The 20,851-nt window shown below is 38.1% G+C and overlaps 1 protein-coding gene across 1 annotated transcript in view; it reads left to right on the top strand.

Annotated features, from left to right (window-relative positions):
• PLCL1 (phospholipase C like 1 (inactive)) overlaps positions 1 to 20,851 on the top strand; it is a 342,886-nt gene that overhangs the window by 129,227 nt on the left and 192,808 nt on the right. The window lies entirely within an intron of this gene.

Genomic DNA, 20,851 nt, shown 5'->3' on the forward strand with positions numbered 1-20,851 from the left:
ATCTCCGTTTTGTGAGCATTTCCAGGGGCAAATTGGCTTGCTTCTTGTAGCCATTGGCTTCACTTTTCTCGTCTCTGCTAAAATGTTCCCTCCATCTGCTTTCCATCTTCAAATGTTGGATTATAGTCACTTCTTCATTTCACTGAAGTTGGAGTTTGTGTTTTTGTTTCCTGTCATCTTTGTGGTTTCAGAATTTTGAGAGCAGAAGGGAGCAAAAAATGCCTTTATGTTGCCATCATGAAACCAAAAGTTCTACTCATTTTTCTAAATAAAAGCTAGAATGACAAAATGACACCTGTTGTTGTTAAGAATATTTTGAATAATCTTGTCCAAATCTTTGAAAACCTAATTTACAGCATAAAATTTGGAGAAGGAATTTTTGACTTTGCTACATAGACCAAATTATTCAGTGCAGCTCTGTAGTACTTACAGTTCAGATCAGGGCATGCTTGGAAATTGCAGCAATTTGTGGTGGGATTTTGAACTTAAAAGATGTGAAAGAATGTGGATTAGGGGAGATATAGATCAAGTGTGGAGTTATCTTGTGTTGGGCCCTCATAGGTTCTTTATCAGATATTGTAGCCAAAGGTAATACTGAGTTCTGAGGAAGGTAATTTTGGGGGGGAAATTGGGTGAGGGTGGGGATGGGGGCATATCAATTCAATTTTCAGATTAGAAATACAGAATTAGAAACATAGAATGTCCTTTAAAAATAAAGATTTTATTTATTTATTTAACAGAGAGAGACACAGTGAGAGAGGGAACACAAGGAGGGGGAGTGGGAGAGGGAGAAGCAGGCTTCCCGCTGAGCAGGGAGCCCGATGCAGGGCTTGATCCCAGGACCCTGGGATCATGACCTGAGCCAAATGCTGTCGCTTAATGACTGACTCCCCAGAAACATAGAAAATGTCCTAATAAAATGTGTACCCCTTTTAGATGTTAATAGCAAAAACATCCCCCCCTTTTTTTTCTATTTTGGGGTCAACAATGATCTATAAGACAGGATAACATAGGGGTTAAGGCATAGAATTCTCAGTGTTTCGGTCTCAGGGTATGAATTTGCCAGATGCTAGTAGTCATGGGAATTGAGCAAGTGTCTTCATCTCTTGGTGCCTCAGTATTCTCATCTGGGAAGTTAAGATAGGACTAGAAAATTCTCATAGACTTGTTTTGAGGACTAAGTAAGTTAACATATGTAAGGCACTTACAGTGTGTGAAGCAAAGTAAGTGCTTGATAAGCAGTAGTTACTGTTACTCTTTCATCTGGCATTAGTAATAACCAAATTTACATTGGTTAATACTTATCTATTAAAATAGACATCAATATACATTAATGTCACATTAAAGTCATAATGTTCACGTTTTATTGGAGTCTGTTGTTTGTGATCCATAGTTCTCTTGTTGCTTCATCACCATCCCAATAATTTAATAGACAGAAAGTCAGCTCCAACTATGTACAGTTTTACTGTGCTAAATGCTGAGGTTATAGAGTTTCCCAAATGAACTCATTATTTGGAGAAGAAAAATAATATTAGAACCTTTCCTCATTCTTTTTTCATATTTAAAAAAAATAGTTTATTTATTTATTTGTGATAGAGAGAGAGAGAGTGATAGCATGACCAATGAGGAGGAGCAAAGGGAGAGGGAGAAGCAGACTTAGGGCTTGATTCCAAGACCCTGAGATCATGACCAGAGCCAAAAGCAGATGCTTAATTGACTGAGCCATCCAGGTGCCCCAGAACTTTTCCTCCTCGTCACATCAAAATAAACTCCAGATGGATCAAAGAGTTATACTTAAAAAAGAAAAATAGAGCCACAGAAATACAAATAGGAGGTATGGGTGAATATTTCAATGTATTTGATGTACAGGAAGCTTTTCTATTTTTTGACATAAAATCAGAAACATTAACACAAAAGATGGGTACATTTTCTAAATAAAAATTTAAGGGGCATCTGGGTGGCTCAGTGCGTTAAGGCCTCTGCCTTTGGCTCAGGTCATGATCTCAGGGTCCTGAGATCGAGCCCTGCATCAGGCTTTCTGCTCAGGAGGGAGCCTGCTTCCCCCTCTCCCTGCCCATCTCTCTGCCTACTTGTGATCTCTCTCTCTGTGTCAAATAAATAAATAAAATCTTACAAAAATAAAAATAAAAATAAAAATTTAAGTTGTGACTGAGGGAGGAATCATCAAAACAAAGTCAAGAGTGAAATGCAAACTAGGAAGAATAATGACAGCGCATAGGATACATACAATACATAAGAGTAAATTTAATTGCCAATTAACTGGAGAATGGCACACAGCCTAAAAGAAAACTACAAGAACAGGCCATTCACAGAAGAAGATGTTATAAATGTAAAGAGTTGCGAAGTTCTTCACTAAAATTTAAAGAAATTTAAATCAAACAAAAGATATTTTTCATTTATTGGGCATGGTGGTATGGGTAGAGTGGGGGGGGCACATTTGAACAGAAAACCACCATTTCCAGGGTCCTGAGTCAAGGGAAAATATCCTTTGGGGGTGGGATTATTTTGGCTTCTGACCTGAGTGCCCAGCCCCTCCTCCCCCCTTATCTCTGCTTTCAATGTACCTTCTAGAGCGCTCTTTCCGTGCCTGTTTTTTCCTTGGAAAATGCCTTGCAGGTTACCTGAGATCTGATGAGGCTTCCAGCTGTACATTAGTCATACATAGCAATTACTTCACTTTCGTATGAGCCAAGCATGTCCGACATTTAAAATAACTGCCTTCTGAAGAGCTAGAGTTGACTGCTGTGTGGCCGTTTAGTTTGATTTTGATATTGTTTTCTGAGACCTTCTACTGTAGATCTCTGTATACATCTTCCTCAGGGACCCTTACTCTAGAGGAAAACAAACCAAACCAAACCATCAGAGCTTCTGGGGGAGAAAGTGACTGGACTGGTTCGTTTGTGGGCTCATTTATTCAATAAATATTTGTTGAGAACTTACTATGTGCTAAGTGTCAGATACTACTCTAATCATTGGGCATATAAGAGTGAACATATGTTTCTGTGGAGCTTATTCTGGGTGGGGGGAGGGACAGACAATTCACAAAATTGAATAAAAATTTCATATGGCTGCTGTGAAGAAAATAAAGTCAGGTAACAAAGAGTAGAAGGGTGCCTGGGTGGCTAGTATGTTAAGTATCTGTCTTCGGCTCAGGTCCTGATCTTGGGGTCCTGGGAGGGGTTCTGGGTTTGAGTCCTACATGGGGCTCCATGCTCAGTGGGGAGTCTGCTTCTTTCTCTCCCCACCCCCTCCTGCTGCTTTTCCTCTCTCTCTCTCTGTGTCAAACAAACAAACAAACAAACAAATAAATAAATCTTAAAAAAAAATAGAAGTGTAGAGGTAGATAAATGTATACAGATGCACACACATTACACACACACACACACACACACACACACACACACTAGTGGTTCTCAAACTTTAGTGCGCATTTGAATCACCTGAAGGACTTATTAAAACATTAAGATTTCTGTATTCCCTCCCTCAGAGTTCCTGATTTAATAGGGGCCTGATGTGGGGCCTGGAAATTTACATTTTTAAAAAGTTGTCAGGTGTTGCTGCTGCTGTAGAGACGACACCTTGAGAACTACTGGTGTATGTTATTAGGTGGTCCCAGAACGCCTCCGAAGAGGTAATATATTTGGGTAATGAGAAGGAGCCAGTGAGATGAAGATGTTCAGTGTAGGAGGTAAGGGGTGGGAGTGAAGAGCTTTCTAGGTAAAGCAGAGAAACTGTGGTTTGAAGAAAGCAGAGAGGCTCGTGAGTCTAGTAATGAATGGAGGGGACGGGGCAAGAGATGCAGTCAGAGGAAGATGTGGAGAGAGTCCTCTACTCTGAAAGCACACTTAAAAAAATCCAGAGTAACAACACAACAACAAGCCAGTGCTGGAGTCCACCTCCAGAGACTTTGATTTAATTAATCTGGATGGCACTTAGGTATTTTTAAAAGCTCTTTATGTGTTTCTGTTGAGCAGCCAAAACCGAGAATGATGGATACAGGCCCTTTGTAAGTGTGTAAAAGTTAAGATTTTGTATCAAGTGTGATGGGAAGCCATTGAGAAGTAGAGGACATATGTGGGTTTAATTTCTAGATGCTAGAATGGATTTTGTAAGGGGTTAAGAGTGAATGAGGAGCCGAGTAAGAAAACGTTACAATTGTCTAGGTTAAAAGTGATATTGGCTGTGTTTACATGGCAGTGGTGGTTATGGTGAAAAATGGGATGCAGGATGGTGGATGGGATTTTAGTTAGAATAAAAGAGACTTGCTAGTGGATTGGATATGAGAAGTGAGAGAGAGGGAACATCAACTGTGATTCTAAGGCTACCTTTCAACTGGGTGAAAGGTGACACCATTAACTGTTAACACTGGGATAGATAACAGTTTTGGGGAGAAATAAGAAAGCTTTTATTTTGGTTTTGTTAACTCAAAGATGCCTTTAATAAGAGTGAAGCACTGGATGAGTTTTAGGGAAAGAGAGTGGGAATGAGGGTAAACCCATGCCTTGCTCCTTTGACAGGACTGTGTGATAGCTGGCTAGGAAAGGATTATTGTTCATGTAGATTTCACATGCTTCTTAAAAACAGTAACCTCTCCTCTAACTATGTGTTTTTTTAAATGGGTGAACACAATCATGGCAAGAACTTTCTAGAAAACCTGTGAGCTTGAGCTGGTGGGCATGTGGTGGGCCCTCAGTAAACATTTGTTGAATTAATCAACGAACAGTGAGTGAACTGGGGACTTTAATATATCAAGTCTATTTATCATTTTGGTGGGTGATGTGTATTCAGATTACATTGTGTAGGGAATATAAATATCTGGTGGTTTCCAGTTAGATTATCATAAAATATTTAACTGATCAAATGAATCCAAAAGGGAAGAAGGTTTTTGGTGTAAGCTGTATTGATTTCCTTGTGATACCCAAGAAAAAGGGATACTAAATTGAATCTCCTAAGACTTGTCTGGATTTCTAGTTACATGTCTCTTTGTCTTTTTTATTTTTCTCATGAGCCAGTGTCACCTGTGGTTTTAGCAGAATCAGATCAGATTTGGAACCCGCCTTCATAGAAAGAGACCTTGTTTCTCTGTATATCATGGTGAAGAGAGGTTTGGGGGCAGTGTACCTATAAGCCATGTTTAGGCAGTGTACCTAAAATGCAGTGTGGAATGTGAGATAGTAGGCGACTTATCTGAGAAGTCAAAGATAATAAACATTTGCCTATGAGTGCCTTTTCTGATGAACCAAAAGTCAGAATTTGTTTCTGAAAAGGAGGGTCAGTTCCTACAAATAGATCAGAGAAGAAGCTGAGAATGGTTGCCAGACTGTATTCAGATGCCCAAACTTGTGAACGAACATGTGGAGTCCCTCCCTAGTTCAGGCTGCCCTGTCCCTAAATCATGGAGTGGAGAGCTGCTCAAACTCATTTCTCCTTATTAGCTCCATTTAGGGACAAATTATTCTGCTTCAGTCTTGCAAAATGGGAAAGAAGTTGAATCCATATCTTAACATCTATCATCTAAGTTCTGAAGGGAGAGGCAAGCTCTGTTGGTAAAAATAGCTTGATAATTCACTTAGGAGCACAAAGTGAAACAAGGAACATATTGGAGGCTTGACCCAAGGTTGAAGAGGAGAGGGGTAAGTTGACATCCTGCTATGAGGAAGAGAGTTTGTTGCACTCTTTCCAAAGGGGTAAATTGAGAGAAGAGAGAGAAGCTTACAGATGCTGCACAGCTGGGTGAAGGGATTTGTGGAAATGGTACAGTGGTAGGATGGCCAAAAGATAACTTAGGAAGAAATACTCTGTGTTCAGTTTGAAATTGTTTGCTTTGCTCTTGTATATACTCCTTTTATATCTCTTTTGAAATAATTGACAAAGACTCTTATATTCATTGAAGTTTTATGTGAGTAAAGCTTGAGTTTGGCATTAGGTCGAATGGTGGAGACAGACAAGTCTGTGAAGTAGGAGTTGAACTGACCTTGAGAATGCAAGTTCTGTCTAATCCTTACACTCTACACACCTAACAAATCCTCAGAAGTTTTGCACAGGACTTTGGTGGGAGACCCAAACCCCAGTTGACTCTTGAGTTGTGAAATTTTGGATAGCAAAGATGTTTTCTCTTGAAAAATCTAGGGTTCTTTTTCTTTTAAATTGATTTGGGCCCCAGGGGCTCTTCTTCAGTTTTACTAGATGTTTCATTAAACTCATGACCCTGACTCATGAGTTTTTCCACTCTTTGCTTCTCCAGCTTGTGCAGTCTCCTTTGTCTGATCTCCCTTTGTCTTGGATCTGGTTCTCCTTCCCTTGCTCCTGTGGCTTTGTGCAAGATCAATTCTTCAGTTCTGTACCTGGATAGGGAACTGTTGTACCCTGTCCAGTCCCTGAACCTGGAAGACCTCTGATCACTCAGGAAGGAAGATTAGACATGACTAGTATTCTGGGAATTGTTTACCTGAGTGTGAGTATGGGTAAACATTTGTTTTCCAAAGATCATGTTTACCATGATCACATGGATTTCAATAGGTGAGGATTTATGGCATATCAAATGATAGCAAGAGAGGAAGGAGACAACAAAATATTCATTATTAGCCATCTTGTAAACCCCAGAACCAGTGCCTTGAAAACATTTTGTGTACTGCAAATATCAAAGTCAGCACATATGTTTTTAGGGGAAATGATTAAAAATGCTAATATAAGATAATTTAAAAATATTTTAATATTTCTACTGAGTCTATTTTGCTACTTCAGAATTTGCTAAATATAAGGAGGCAGAATTGCAAGCTAGGAAAGTGGTTTATATGTGCACACTGACCTTTTGACTTCACTCTACCGGTTGCTTAATATTCTTCTATAAAGAAATTGTTTCCAATAATAAAATTGCATTGCAAAAACTTCTTAGGTTATCTGAGACCAAAATTAGACATCTAGAATAACAAGAAAATAATTCTTGCCTAAGGGCTGCTTTAGACAAGAGAAGCACAGTTGTGAAATCATTGTAAATGCATTTCTTCCTGTAGAATTTGCTACTTAGGAGGTTCATTGTGTTTCAGCAAGTCTAGAGTGGGAATGGTAGAAATAGAGGCCTGAGGAGATGAAGGATACAATAGGGTACCTGACTTGAATGGTTATACATTTTATGGCCTGTGATTAAATTTGGTGAGGGTTTAGTTACAAAATGAACAAACACATATGTTTTCATACCATGCTGATTACTAATATAAAAATTGCATATAAATACCTGTAGTGGATTGCCTTTGTTGTCTATCCAGCACTATCCTCAGACTTTCTTTTGGGAACAGTGCCTCCTTACGTTTGGGAATGGCTCAAGCTTCCAGTTGGCACTGCCTTGTTCTTTATATGATTCTTTCCTACTCTGTCGTTTCTCTTATCACCACTGTGGGCCACAGTGGACCGATCAGTAGTGGGCATCTGACTCCAGCTGGTCCTTCCCCTGAAATTTTCAAATGAATTAGGAAAAATTTCCTTTGGGCTGGGGGAGTTTATAAAGTGTGAATCCTGGGAGCTTCTGATAGCTGTGTTTGCTGCCCAGAAAAGGAAACCAATCTACAGTAAAAGGATCAGACTGTGAAAAGAAGCATCTTCGTGTAGTTTGAGTGTTAGTCCCTTAAAAACATAGGTACTTTAGTGTGCTTCCTATATATCTTTACTCTGCTTAAGCTGATCTAAGCTTGGTTTTTGTTACTTAGCAAAAAGAATCCTGATGAACACACAGGCACTTTATGCAGGAAAGTTGTTTCATTAAAGGCTGACAGTCTGGCATCAAAGTAATTCTGAGGTTTCTAACCTTCTGAACTGGTTGGTTGTTGGACATGACTGAGGAACATGAACTTGGGTCGGTAGGAGTCCCATTGATTAAGTGATTGATTGTATTCTGATAAATAATTAATGGGCCATATCACCAGTCAAGAGACCTAAAGACTAATCAAACTCTTTTGGTTGGTAAGGACAGGTGTCCAAACTCATTCTGTCTGTGTGATGAGTGTTCATGATCAATTTGCTGGGAATGATTGGACCCTATCCTGTGTCTCCTGCCTGTGTAAATAGATCCTTTCTCAAGCATGAGTTAGGACAACCTTGGAGTATACCCTTGAAGCTGTTTATTGGCAATATAGGCAAGTAGTGCAAGTTTATGTCCTATCTTAAACTTTCCCAGCTCTAAGTCCATACTTTCTTTCTGATGAGCCAAAGAATGTGATAAACTGCTCTCTGCTAAAGTGAAATTCATTGATAATGACTTATTTTGTTTCCCTCTCCAATTAGTACTCACCTTTTAATTCACTGGAGCAAGCTACTTGTGGATTTAAGGTGTGATAGTAAGAGAGGGGGAGAAATTACTTTTTTTTGTGGAAGGAGCACCTAATTTTCAGTAGGAGAAGCCATTAGGTTTACCAATGCTGAAATTCTTCCTACTGGCGAGCCTCTCATAGAACATTTCCCTTTTTGGTAAATAGTATTTTATATCATGGATGTATTCTGATGTGGATCCTACATTCTTGCTTTTCTAGGAATTAATCATATTTCCATATAGTATAATAATTTGTACCATTTGTAGAGAACTACCATGTCCTAGATACTGCTAGAAACTGATAAGTTGGCTGTTGTGGACATTTGGGTTCATGTGCTCCTTCAGATCAATACATTTGTATCTTTAGGGTAAATACCCAGTAGTGTGATTGCTGGGTTGTAGGGTAGCTCTGTTTTCAACTTTTTGAGGAACCTCCATGCTGTTTTCCAGAGTGGCTGCACCAGCGTGCATTCCCACCAATAGGTAGGCGTGTTCCACTCTCTCCGCATCCTCGCCAACATCTGTCATTTCCTGACGTGTTAATGTTAGCCATTCTGACTGGTGTGAGGTGGTATCTCACTGTGGTTTTGATTTGTATTTCCTTCATGACAAGTGATGTGCAGCACTTTTTCATGTGTCTTTGGCATTTTGTATATCTTCTTTGGAGAAATGTTGTTCATGTCTTCTCATTTCTTGACTGGATTTTTTGTTCTTTGGGTGTTGAGTTTGATAAGTTCTTTATAGATTTGGATACTAGCTCTTTATCTTATAAGACATTTGCAAATATCTTCTCCCACTATTTTGGTAGCCTTCAGCTTTGTTGATTGTTTCCTTTGCTTTGCAAAAGGTTTTGATCTTGATGAAGTCCCAATAGTTCATTTTTGCTCTTGCTTCCCTTGCCTTTGGTAATGTTCCTAGGAAGAAGTTTCTGTGGCTGAGGTCAAAGAGGTTGCTGTCTGTGTTATCCTCAAGGATTTTGATGAATTTCTTTCTCACATTGAGGTCTTTGATCCATTTTGAGTCTATTTTTGTGTGTGGTATAAGGAAATGGTTCAGTTTCATTCTTCTGCATGTGGCTGTCCAATTTTCCCAATACCACTTGTTGAAGAGACTGTCTTTTTTTCCATTGGACATTCTTTCCTGCTTTGTCAAAGATTAGTTGACCATAGAGTTGAGGGTCCATCTCTGGCTTCTCTATTCTGTTCCATTAATCTATGTGTCTCTTTTTGTGCCAGTATCATACTGTCTTCATGATGACAGCTTTGTAATAGAGCTTGAAGTCTGAAATTGTGATTCCACCAACTTTGGCTTTCTTTTTCAACATTCCTCTGGCCACTTGGGGTCTTTTCTGGTTCCATATAAATTTTAGGACTATTTATTCCATTTCTTTGGAAAAAGTTGCTGGTATTTTGATAGGGATTGCATTAAATGTGCAGATTGCTCTAGGTAGCGTAGACATTTTCACAATATTTGTTCTTCCAATCCAGGAGCATGGAACATTTTCCTATTTCTTTGTGTGTTCCTCACTTTCTTTCATGAGTACTTTATAGTTTTCTGAGTACAGATTCTTTGCCTCTTTGGTTAGGGTTATTCCTAGGTATCTTATGGTTTTGGGTGCCATTATAAAAGGGATCGACTCCTTAATTTCTCTTTCTTCTATCTTGCTGTTGGTGTATAGAAATTCTACTGATTTCTGTGCATAAATTTTATATCCTGCCACTATACTGAATTCCTGTATGAGTTCTAGCACTTTTGGAGTGGAGTCTTCTGGGTTTTCCACATAAAGTATCCTATCATCTGCAAAGAATGAGAGTTTGTCTTCTTTGCTGATTCAGATGCCTTTTATTTCTATTTGTTGTCTGATTGCTGAGGCTAGGACTTCTAGTACTATGTTGAATTGCAGTGCTGAGAGTGGGCAGCCCTGCCATGTTCTTGACCTTTGGGGAGAAGCTTTCAGGTTTTCCCCATTGAGAATGATATTTGCTGTGGGGTTTTCATAGATGGCTTTGATGATATTGAGATATGTACCCACTATCCCTACACCATGAAGAGTTTTGATCAAGAAAGAATGCTTTACTTTGTCAAATGCTTTTTCAGCATCTATTGAGAGTATCATATGGTTCTTGTTCTTTCTTTTTTTAATGTATTGTATCACATTGATTGATTGGTGGTTGTTGAACCAACCTTGCAGTCCAGGAATAAATCCCACTTGGTCTGGTGAATCATCATTTTAATGTATTGTTGGATCCTATTGGCTAGTATTTTGCTGGGGATTTTTGCACCCATGTTCATCAAGGATATTGGTCTGTAGTTCTCCTTTTTGATGGGGTCTTTGTCTGGTTTAGGGATCAAGGCAATGCAAGCCTCATAAAATGAGTTCGGAAGTTTTCCCTCCATTTCTATTTTTTGGAACAGTTTCAGGAGAATAGGTATTAATTCTTCTTTAAATGTTTGGTAGAATTCCCCTGGGAAGGCATTTGGCCATGGGCTCTTGTTTGTTGGGAGATTTTAGATGACTGCTTCAATCTCCTTACTGGTTATGGGTCTGTTTAGGTTTTCTATTTTTTCCTGCTTCAGTTTTGTTAGTTTATATGTCTCTATCAATGCATCCATTTCTTCCAGATTGTCAAATTTGCTGGTGTATAATTGTTCATAATTTGTTCTTAAAATTGTTTGCATTTCATTGGTATTAGTTGTGATCTCTCCTCTTTCACTCTTGATTTTATTAATTTGGGTCCTTTCTCGATTCTTTTGGCTAAGTCTGGCTAGGGGTTTATCACTCTTATTAATTCTTTCAAAGAACCAGCTCTTAGTTTCATTGATTTGTTCTACTGTTTTTTTTTGGTTTCTGTTTCATTGATTTCTGCTCTGATCTTTATTATTTCTCTTCTCCTGCTGGGTTGAGGCTTTCTTTGCTGTTCTTTCTCCAGCTTCTTGAGGGGTAGGGCTAGGCTGTGTATTTGAGACCTTTCTTGTTTCTTGAGAAAGCCTTGTTATTGCTATATATTTTCCTCTCAGTACTGCCTTTGCTATGTCTCAAAGATTTTGAACTGTTGTGCTTTCATTTTCATTGGTTTCCATGAATTTTTAAAATATTCCTCTTTAATTTCCTGGTTGACCCATTCATTCTTTAGTAGGATGCTCTTGAGCCTCCATATATTTGAGTTTTTTTCCAACTTTCGTCTTGTGGTTGAATTCTTGTTTCAAAGCATTGTTGTATGAAAATATGCAGGGAATGATCCCAATATTTTGGTACTGGTTGAGACGTGATTTGTGATCCAGGATGTGATCTATTCTGGAGAAGGTTCTATGTGCACTAGAGAAGAATGTGTATTCTGTTGCTTTGGGATGGAATGTTCTGAATAGATCTGTGATGTCCATCTGGTCCAGTGTGTCATTTAAAGCCTTTATTTCCTTGTTGATCTTTTGCTTAGATGATCTGTCCATTTCAGTGAGGGGAATGTTAAAGTCCCCTACTATTATTGTATTATTATTGATGTGTTTCTTTGATTCTGTTATTAACTGGTTTATATAATTGGTTGTTTCCATGTTAGGGGTATAGATATTTAAAATTGTTATGTCTTCTTGTTGGACAGACCCTTTAAGTATGATATAGTGTCCTTCCTCGTCTCTTATTATAGTTTTTGGCTTAAAAGCTAATTTGTCTCATATAAGGTGTCTTTGGATCTAAAATAAGTTTCTTGTAGACTGCATATTGATGGGTCTTGTGTTTTTTTTTTTTTTTATCCATTCTGATATCCTGTGTCTTTTGATTGGGGCATTTAGCCCATTTACATTCAGGGTAACTATTTTTCTTTTTTTTAAAGGTTTTATTTATTTGCTTGACAGAGAGAGAGAGATCACAAGTAGGCAGAGAGGCAGGCAGCAAGAGGGGTTAGGAGACTCCCTGCTGAGCAGAGTCCAATGTGGGCCTCAATCCCATGACCCTGAGATTATAACCTGAGTCCAAGGCAGAGTCTTAACCCACTGAACCACCCAGGCACCCCTCAGGGTAACAATGGGAAGATAAGAATTTAGTGCCATTGTGTTGCCTGTAGGGTGACTGTGACTGTATATTGTCTCTGTTCCTTTCTGGTCTAATATTTTTAGGTTCTCTCTTTGCTTAGAGGACTCCTTTCAATATTTCCTGTAGGGCTGGTTTGGTGTTTGTGTATTATTTTAGTTTTTGTTTGTCCTGGAAGCTTTTTATCTCTCCTTCTATTTTTAATGACAGCCTAGCTGGATATAGTATTCTTGGCTGCATATTTTCCTCATTTAGTGCTCTGAATATCTTATGCCAGTCCTTTCTGGCCTTTCAGGTCTCTGTGGATAGGTCTTTTGCCAATCTAATATTTCTGCTGTTGTATGTTATGTTATACACCTTTTGTCCCAAGCTGCTTTCAGGATTTTCTCTTTGTCACTGAGATTTGTAAGTTTTACTATTAGATGATAGGGTTTGGACCTCTTTTTTTTTATTTTGAGAGGGGTTCTCTTCTCTGTGCCTTCTGGATTTTGATACTTGTTTCCTTTGCCAAATTAGGTATATTCTGTTATAATTTTCTCCAAGCTACCTTCTGCCCCTCTCTCTTTCTTTTTCTTCTGGGACCCCAAGTATTCTAATATTGTTTTATCTTATGGTTTCACCATACTTGTCTTGTGGTATTCACTTTCTCTTGAATTCTCCCCTCATGGTCCAGTAGTTGTTTGTCTCTCTTTTGCTCAGCTTCTTTATTCTCCATCACTTGGTCTTCTATATCACTAATTCGCTCTTCCACCTCATTTATCCTAGTAGTAAGAACCTCTTTTTTTTTATTGAACCTCATTAATATATTTTTTTAAAATTTCAACTTGGTTAGATTTTAGTTCTTTTATTTCTCCAGAAAGGGATTCTCTAATATCTTCCTTTTTTTTTTTTTTGAGCCCAGCTAGCACCTTGGTAATCATCATCCTGAACTCTAGTTCTGACACATTACTAATGTCTATATTGATTAGGTCCCTAGCTGTTGGTACTGCCTTTTTGTTCTCTTTTTGGTGGTGAGTTTATCTGCCTTGTCATTTTATCCAGGTAAGAATAGATGAATGAGAGAATAAAATACTAAAAGAGTATCAACAACCCCAGAAAAATATACACTATCCATATCAGAAGATATCTGAAACTTGAGGGGAGAAGAAAGGGGGGAAAAAGAGAGAAAAAAATATTCATTAGACTGGCAAATAGAGCAGAGCCACATATTTGATTTTGGGGGTATTTTGGTCTGTTAGAAGAAACTACCTCCCAAAATTTTAAAGAAAGAAAAACTTGTATATATACACAAAAATAAGGGTAAACATGATGAAGGGATGGAATATGAGTGTAAAGATGAAAAGTAAAAAAAAAAAATTCTAAAAAAGGAATTGATAAGATAAGAAGTTGTTTGAAAAAAGAAAAAAAAGAGGAAAGAATATGATCAGGCTGAGACTAGAACAAAGCTATGTGCTAGATTTAGGGTATCTTCTGATCTATTAGAAAAATTGTATCCCAAAATTTTAAAGAAAAGGAAACCTATATGTATAGAAGAAATAAGGTTAAATACAATGAAGGGATAAAATATGATTATAACAATGAAAATTAAAAACAGATTTTCAAAAAGGTATTGATAAGATAAAATAGTTAAAAATGTTAAAATAGGAAAGAGGAAGAATTAAAAAATAGAATAAGAAAAAAGATAAAATAAAAAAATTAAGTTTGAAAGACTAAAAGATCATGGGGAAAAAGCCATTAATTCTATGTGTTGCTTTCCTTACCTCTGGAGTTCTGCAGTTCTCATTGATCAGTGAACTTGGTCTTGGCTGTATATTCTTGTTGATCTTCTGGGAGAGGAAACTGTTGCAGTGATTCTCAAATGTTTTTGCCCAATGCAGAATTGCACTGCCCTTGCTAGGGGCCAGGCTAAGTAATTTGCTTGGGTTCACTCTTGGGAGCTTTTGTTGCCTGAATTCTTTCTGTAGAGGTTTGGAGGATGGGAATGAAAATGGTGGCTTCCAAGTCTCCAGCCTGTAGGAGCTGAGAGCTTGGGGCTCTACTCCTCAGTGCACCCTCAGAGAAAAGCAGTCAATCCCTCCCGTCTCCCTGGTCTCTGGCTGCAACCTGGACCTTACCCAGCCTGTGACCAAGCATCTCTGTCTTTGGTGCACAGCCCCGCTTGGAGTCTCCAAACCCAGCAGATTCCTGCCACAAACTCCCACGCTGCTCCTCTCAGAGGAGTAGGAGGGGGTCTCCCCGGATTTGCTGCTTGTTGGTCCCTACTCAAAAAGGGATGGCCTTGGATCATGGTTTAAAGTAACCCTGAGCTGAGAGCCCACTTCTTGGCTTTCTCTCTGTGGCCAGCTTCCCCGCTCTGATACCTGGGAACTTTGGTACACTGAGGCACCCCCGGTCTTTTTGTGTCCCCGTGGGTCCTGAGACCACACTGTCCTGGTGACGGGTCCATGCCTCACTTAGCATCTGGAACAATATCCCTCAGTGGAGCAGACTTCTAAAAGTTCTGATTTTGTGCTCTGCTGCTCTCCTGCTTGCTGGGAGCTGGCCCCTCCCCCTGTGGTCTATCTTCCTGTTGCTTCAGATTCTGAAGAATTCCTTTTGCTCTCCATGTCCAACCTTCTGGAAAGTGGTCAATTTTCTATTCCTAGAATTGCTGCTCTTTTCTTCTATCTTCTGTTGAGTTTGTAGGTGTTCAGAATGGTTTGATAACTATCTAGCTGAACTCCTGGGACCTGATGATATTTCAGTCTCCTACTCCTCCACCATCTTGCTACATTTGAGAAATATCTTAAGGATTTTGGAATGGCATGTCAAGAATTACTATACTAAAAATAGGATCAGTTTCTAATTCCTGTGGGGGAATATATATATATATATATATATATTTTTTTTTTTTTTTTTCCCCCATATCTTTTTCATATATATAATGTTCATTTTCTAGGTGTATCTGCTAATTAATATCAGAATATTCTACATTTTAGGAACAGGTACCACTTCCATTAATCCTTTCCTTCCCGTGCCTACACCCATTTCCTTAATTTAGGCATTTATTATCACTCTTTGGATTATTGTAGGAGTCACCTTGCTTTTCTTCTGGCTCTCACCCTTTTCTAAATACTACTTTGTACTGGTTGGAGCAAAGCAGCTACAATCAGATTAAAGCCTTAAGGGGCTTCCTATTGTCTAGCAAATAAAACCCAAACAATGTAGCTTAGCACTGAAGATCCTTGATGGTCAGGTGAGATTCCAGCCTTGTCCCCCATAACTCTGCAGCCAGTACTCTGTGTCCTAGTGGATTCAACTACTTGCTTTACTTGGTTGTTCTTGTGTTTTTTCCTCCACAGGCATTTGCTTGTGTTGCTTCTCTATATTTTGGCTTCCTTCCATCTTATAATCAAGTCAAGCTTGATTGTCCAGGCCTTCTCAAAAACCGCTAAATTCATTCATTCTTTCTAATTCACTTCCATTAACGTAATCTTTCTTTCCTTTAACTCTGCTAGAATACTGAAACTCAAACATTATGATTATTCCTTTGTGTTGCTATTGTTTCTTATATACATATTCTTGATGTTCTGTCCTTTGACTAGATTCTAATTTGTGGGGGTATAGGCCATGTCTTTTGTTTTATTTTGGTTTCGTTTTTCCTTGAACGGTATCTTGCATGGGATTGGCTTTGGCAACTGCTAGTTGAATGGGCCAGTGGATGAAGGGTCTGGTAAAACCCCTTTCCCTGCTGCTTCCTTATTCTTGCTTCTTTCTTTGATTTAGAAATCTCTCACTAACATGAAGCTGGTAAGTTTTGTGTGATACTGGGTACATGTAAATGTGTTAGTCTGTCCTTGGGCTGATAAATTGTAACCACTGGTATTCTAGTCCTGAATCTAGTCCTCAGATTACTGATGTTCTCCTATTTCAGATCATCTCCTCTATAGGGAACAGCTACTTCACTCTCTTGGTCTCTCTGCCTCCATTCAACCAGGAGACTCCCTTCTGGAGAGCTCTTCCTCCTGATTTAAGTGCTAAATGGAAGAATAACAGTTTTTATACCCAAAGCCTTATTTTGCCCATGTGTTTATTTTCTTGGGCATATTCCCTATCTTCTAAGTCAAATCCTGCCTATCATAATTATTGACTTCTCTTATTTTTATTTTTCACCTTCAATTAATTCCTTAATTGTGCCACATAGGTTCTGCAATATACTTCCCATGTTTTAAGTTGTCCTAAAGCAGATCTGTTAGAAGAGAATTTTTGACCTTCTCAAATTCATGCACAGAGAGACCCAAGTTTGTATACAGTTCTCAGTGATTAAAAAGATTTCCATATTTCTGACTTCTCTCAATTTTCTCTCGTATGGCTTCCCTTTACTTGTGTACTAGCTCCTGTATTTGGGTAGGTTCCATTTATTAGCTATAACTGCTCTCTGGTTAAGAATTTGGTGGGATAAAAGATTAAAATACAAGTGAATTGGACTTTGAGGGGGGGCATGGGGATCACTTAAATATCCCATGAGTCCATATTTTTTCTAGTCTGTTTTTTAAACTACTGTATTTATATATTTCTTTAGATAGTATGACAGTTTGTTAGTGGAAGAATGGTGGATCAAAGCCATTATGTTAGTGTTAAAATTTAATTCAAGAAAAATTTAATTCGAGAAATATTTTGAATAAGTATAATGGAGGCTGTCTGAGCTAAGAACTGGAGAGCTAAAACATAAATAAAATAAACATCAACCCTTACAGAAATCGAGCAGAGATCAGTAGATTGCAGAAAGACCATACTTCTTAAAGTATTTGTCTTCACACTACATGGTGCACATATACAACAGATTCTCTGTTATGTGTTGTAGTCAAATGTGGTATTCAGGCTAATCAAATGTTTTAATCTTTAGAGAGTTATTATAAATATTACACACAAATCACCAAAGTTACAAAGAATCACCAGTTACAAAGAATTTGCATAAAATGAAACACTCAGCATCTAACCACATTGATCTTTGCTTTAGAAAGTAATTCAACGGGTACCTGAGTGGCTCAGTGGGTTAAGCCTCTGCCTTCGGCTTGGGTCTCTGCAGAGAGCCTGCTTCCTCCTCTCTGCCTGCCCCTTTGCCTACTTGTGCTCTCTGTCTGTCAAATAAATAAATAAAATCTAAAAAAAAAAAAAAAAAAGAAAGTAATTCAAGATCTTAAAGTGCCACTGTGCTTATCACTATAAATATTGATTAGCATGATACTGAAATTGTGCCAAAACACCAGTGATGAGAGAGTTTAGTAGTAATCGCTGCCATTAATTAAATGCTAATTACATGTAAGTGTTTACAGCATTTCTTTTTTTAATCCTCACATCATCTTTATCACTGGCCCAAGGTCACTCACATAGCTAATAAGTGGTGGGGTTGGGCTTCAAACCCAGGCAATTTGCCTCCAGAATCCATGCTTTTAAACACTAATCTGTATTGCCTCTTAATTATTTCACTGTTTTCAAATTTTAGTATGCATTAAAATAATCTTAGGGAACTTTCAAGATGAAGATTCTTGGGCCCCATCCTGGAGACCTGGATTCAATAGATCTGGAGCTAGGCCTAGGAATATGCATTTAAACAAGCATCTACATGATTCTGCAGTGCTACAATTCCACTCTCAGACATACTCTCTCAGGTTTTTATAATGTATATAGATATACATACATAGGCATATCTGTAATGTCTTCTCTTACTCCACCAGAATTACTGGTCTAGCACAGTATACTGGAATGTATTCTAGGCAGAGTTAGAACAATTCTTCCCTGCTACCTGCCCCCAAATTAGCTATGTGACTTTGGCCAAATTATTCATGTTAGTCAGTTCTTTGAGAAACAGAACCAATAGGATTTGTGTATATATATGTAGAAAAAGATTTATCATAAAGAATTGGTTTATATGATTGTGGAGGCTAGTGAGTCCAAAATCTGTAGTGTGGGCCAGTAGGCTTGGGACCCATGAGAGCTGATAGTACAAAGTCCCACAGCAATCTTCTGGAGAATCTTCCAGAAATCTTCTGGAGTCTTCTAGCTCAGGGAGGCCACTCTGTTCTTTTCAGGCCCTCACATGCTTGTACAAGTCCCACCCATATTATGGAGGGCAAACTGCTTTACCCCAGAATCATGGATTTCAATGGTAATGTCGTCCCTAACACCCTCCAAGTTGAAACATAAAATTAACCATCATATTACGTAATTTCTCTGAGTTCTGTAGGTAAAGTCTCTTCAGTAAAATCATCAGGAAATAAAACCAGGTGATCATAACTATATAAAAGAGGCTCCAAATGGGTGACAAATGGGACACACCCTGACAGCTGATGGCTTTACTTTGACTCATCCACAGTTGTCTTAGTCAGTGTTTTGCAAAATTTGAATTACTGGTAGTTGCTGACAAAATTTACAAGAGAATCTATATTTCTGTTTTCTTAAAAAAAAAAAAGAAAGATTTGACAATGTCGCATGGCCACAATGTAGCTGAGTCACAGATGTCACTTTTAGGGGAATTTGCTACCTCTTTGTATCTCACTCCCTGTTTCTCACTCACTGAGTGCATGGCCTTTATTTCTATGAGCTGCTCACAGAAAATGCTGAGGCATTTGAGTTTTTGACCATTGCCTTCCTAGCTACTAAACATTTGTGGCAGCTCTACCTCCCTGCTTAAAAATGACAAAGGGAGAAGTAAGATTTCTGAAACACATGAAAGCTTATATCAGGAAATCACTATTTCTTCAATGTGTGCAGTATGGTTTATCACCTCTCCCACGGTTACCCTCTCTGGGCCTCTCAGATCACTAACGTCTTTTGAGTTAACTACAGGGATGCTTTCATATTCTCATACACCTTCTTGGTAGGAGATGATAGAAACTGTGAAGTGTGTTCTTCAGTCACTGAATGGGGTCAACCAGATTAAAAAGATGGAGGCATATTGATGTAAAAAGAGAAAGAGAACCTGCTACTTTTGTATGGAGTTGAAATAGTTTAAGAAGCAGTTTCAAATGTGAGGGTTATCTTTCCAAAGCAAGACTGGCTTTGTAGGAAAATAGGATGGGCAGTTGTTTAATAGTAAGATTTCAAAGGTAAAATAGCCTTATAACTTCCCCAGTTGTTCTCTGAATGCTGAAATTACTTCAACTAGGACAAAGTCTTTTATTCCATAATGGGAAAGAAAGCAGAGACCTTTGAAAATAGCAACACAGGGCCTAAGGAACAAAGCAGTGATATTAGATCCATATTGCAAATACATTTTGATGGGGGACTAGGGAAAAGATGAAACCCAGGGGCCTTGTAGGTCTGAAAATAGTTGAGGTAAAAAGAGTACAGTAGAGTACAGTAGAGAATTTACTTTACTGACTACTTAATATGGCTGGCCCAGACACATCTTTTTTGTTTTGTTTTGTTTCTTTAAGTAAACATGCCTATGGCCACTTTTTTCTTTTTTTGACAAAATTTGTATAAATTGCCTTCAGGACCTTGAAAATTAATTCCATCAGGCATATGGTTTGCAAACATGCCCTCCTTTTCTGTGTTAAAAAATGTATTTCAGATGTATAGCCCTATTATGGTTTCTCTAGAAGTCATCCTTCATAAAAGTAATTCAGGAATGTTAGAATCTTTGTCAGTTTCTTGGCAAACAGTATTCGATTATATATTCATGCTCCTCCGTAGGATGCACAATTTTAGAATGATTCTGGAATGTTTCCAAATTTTATTTTGGAATTCAGCATTTGGCCATCTTTATTAATCCCAATCAATAAAAGCTTATAATAATTCTAAATGTGTTAGCTATAAATCGCTGCTGTATTCCATTCAGCAAGAATGTTCTTGCTATTTGTTTTCCCAGACTATATATTCAAATACGGACTTTCATGTGCCAGGGTTTTTTTCCTCTGATATTTGGGTTCCTGTGGATAATTTGTAAGATCATCCAGAGAAAGAATGCCTAGGTTTTAATGTCTAATGTTGGATTTTCCACTTGGGAGGCATATACTTGCCTCTAGATTTTCCATTTGTAGAATTTCCTATTACTTTTTCTTTTCCTTTCTATTAATTTTGAACATATTAAGGTCATCATTTACTCTAGCCAGTTGCTTATTTTCATCTCGAATAAATTTGTAGTTTTCTTATTTTTAAATCCACCTAGTAGTTTATTTCTAAATCCCTTTTCCTTAAGTCATAGGAAGAGAAATATTATACTTAGCAAAAGGTTTATGCTTCCTTTGCTGTCTTTTGGAGTAATTTTAGTAAATTACTGACTGTAGCTCTTAGAAGATTGCTTATTATGCCATTCTGTTAGGAACTGTAGTCTTGTTTGGCTCAGAGACAAAATAAGCTTAGGTTCTAGGGCTATGGAAGTTTTTTCCCTCCGACCAGGTAATAAGCTCTATATGAGAAGTGGTTTGGAAATGAAATTTCAAATCTTGAGGGGTTATTTCTGATCTACAAGGATAGGTGATAACGGTACTTTCTCTTGGCTCAAAGGCTGGGATACTTCC

Source organism: Mustela putorius, unplaced genomic scaffold (genome assembly GCF_011764305.1).
Source record: "Mustela putorius furo isolate JIRA1106 unplaced genomic scaffold, ASM1176430v1.1 tig00000275_pilon_pilon_pilon, whole genome shotgun sequence".
NCBI classification, from domain to species: domain Eukaryota; kingdom Metazoa; phylum Chordata; class Mammalia; order Carnivora; family Mustelidae; genus Mustela; species Mustela putorius.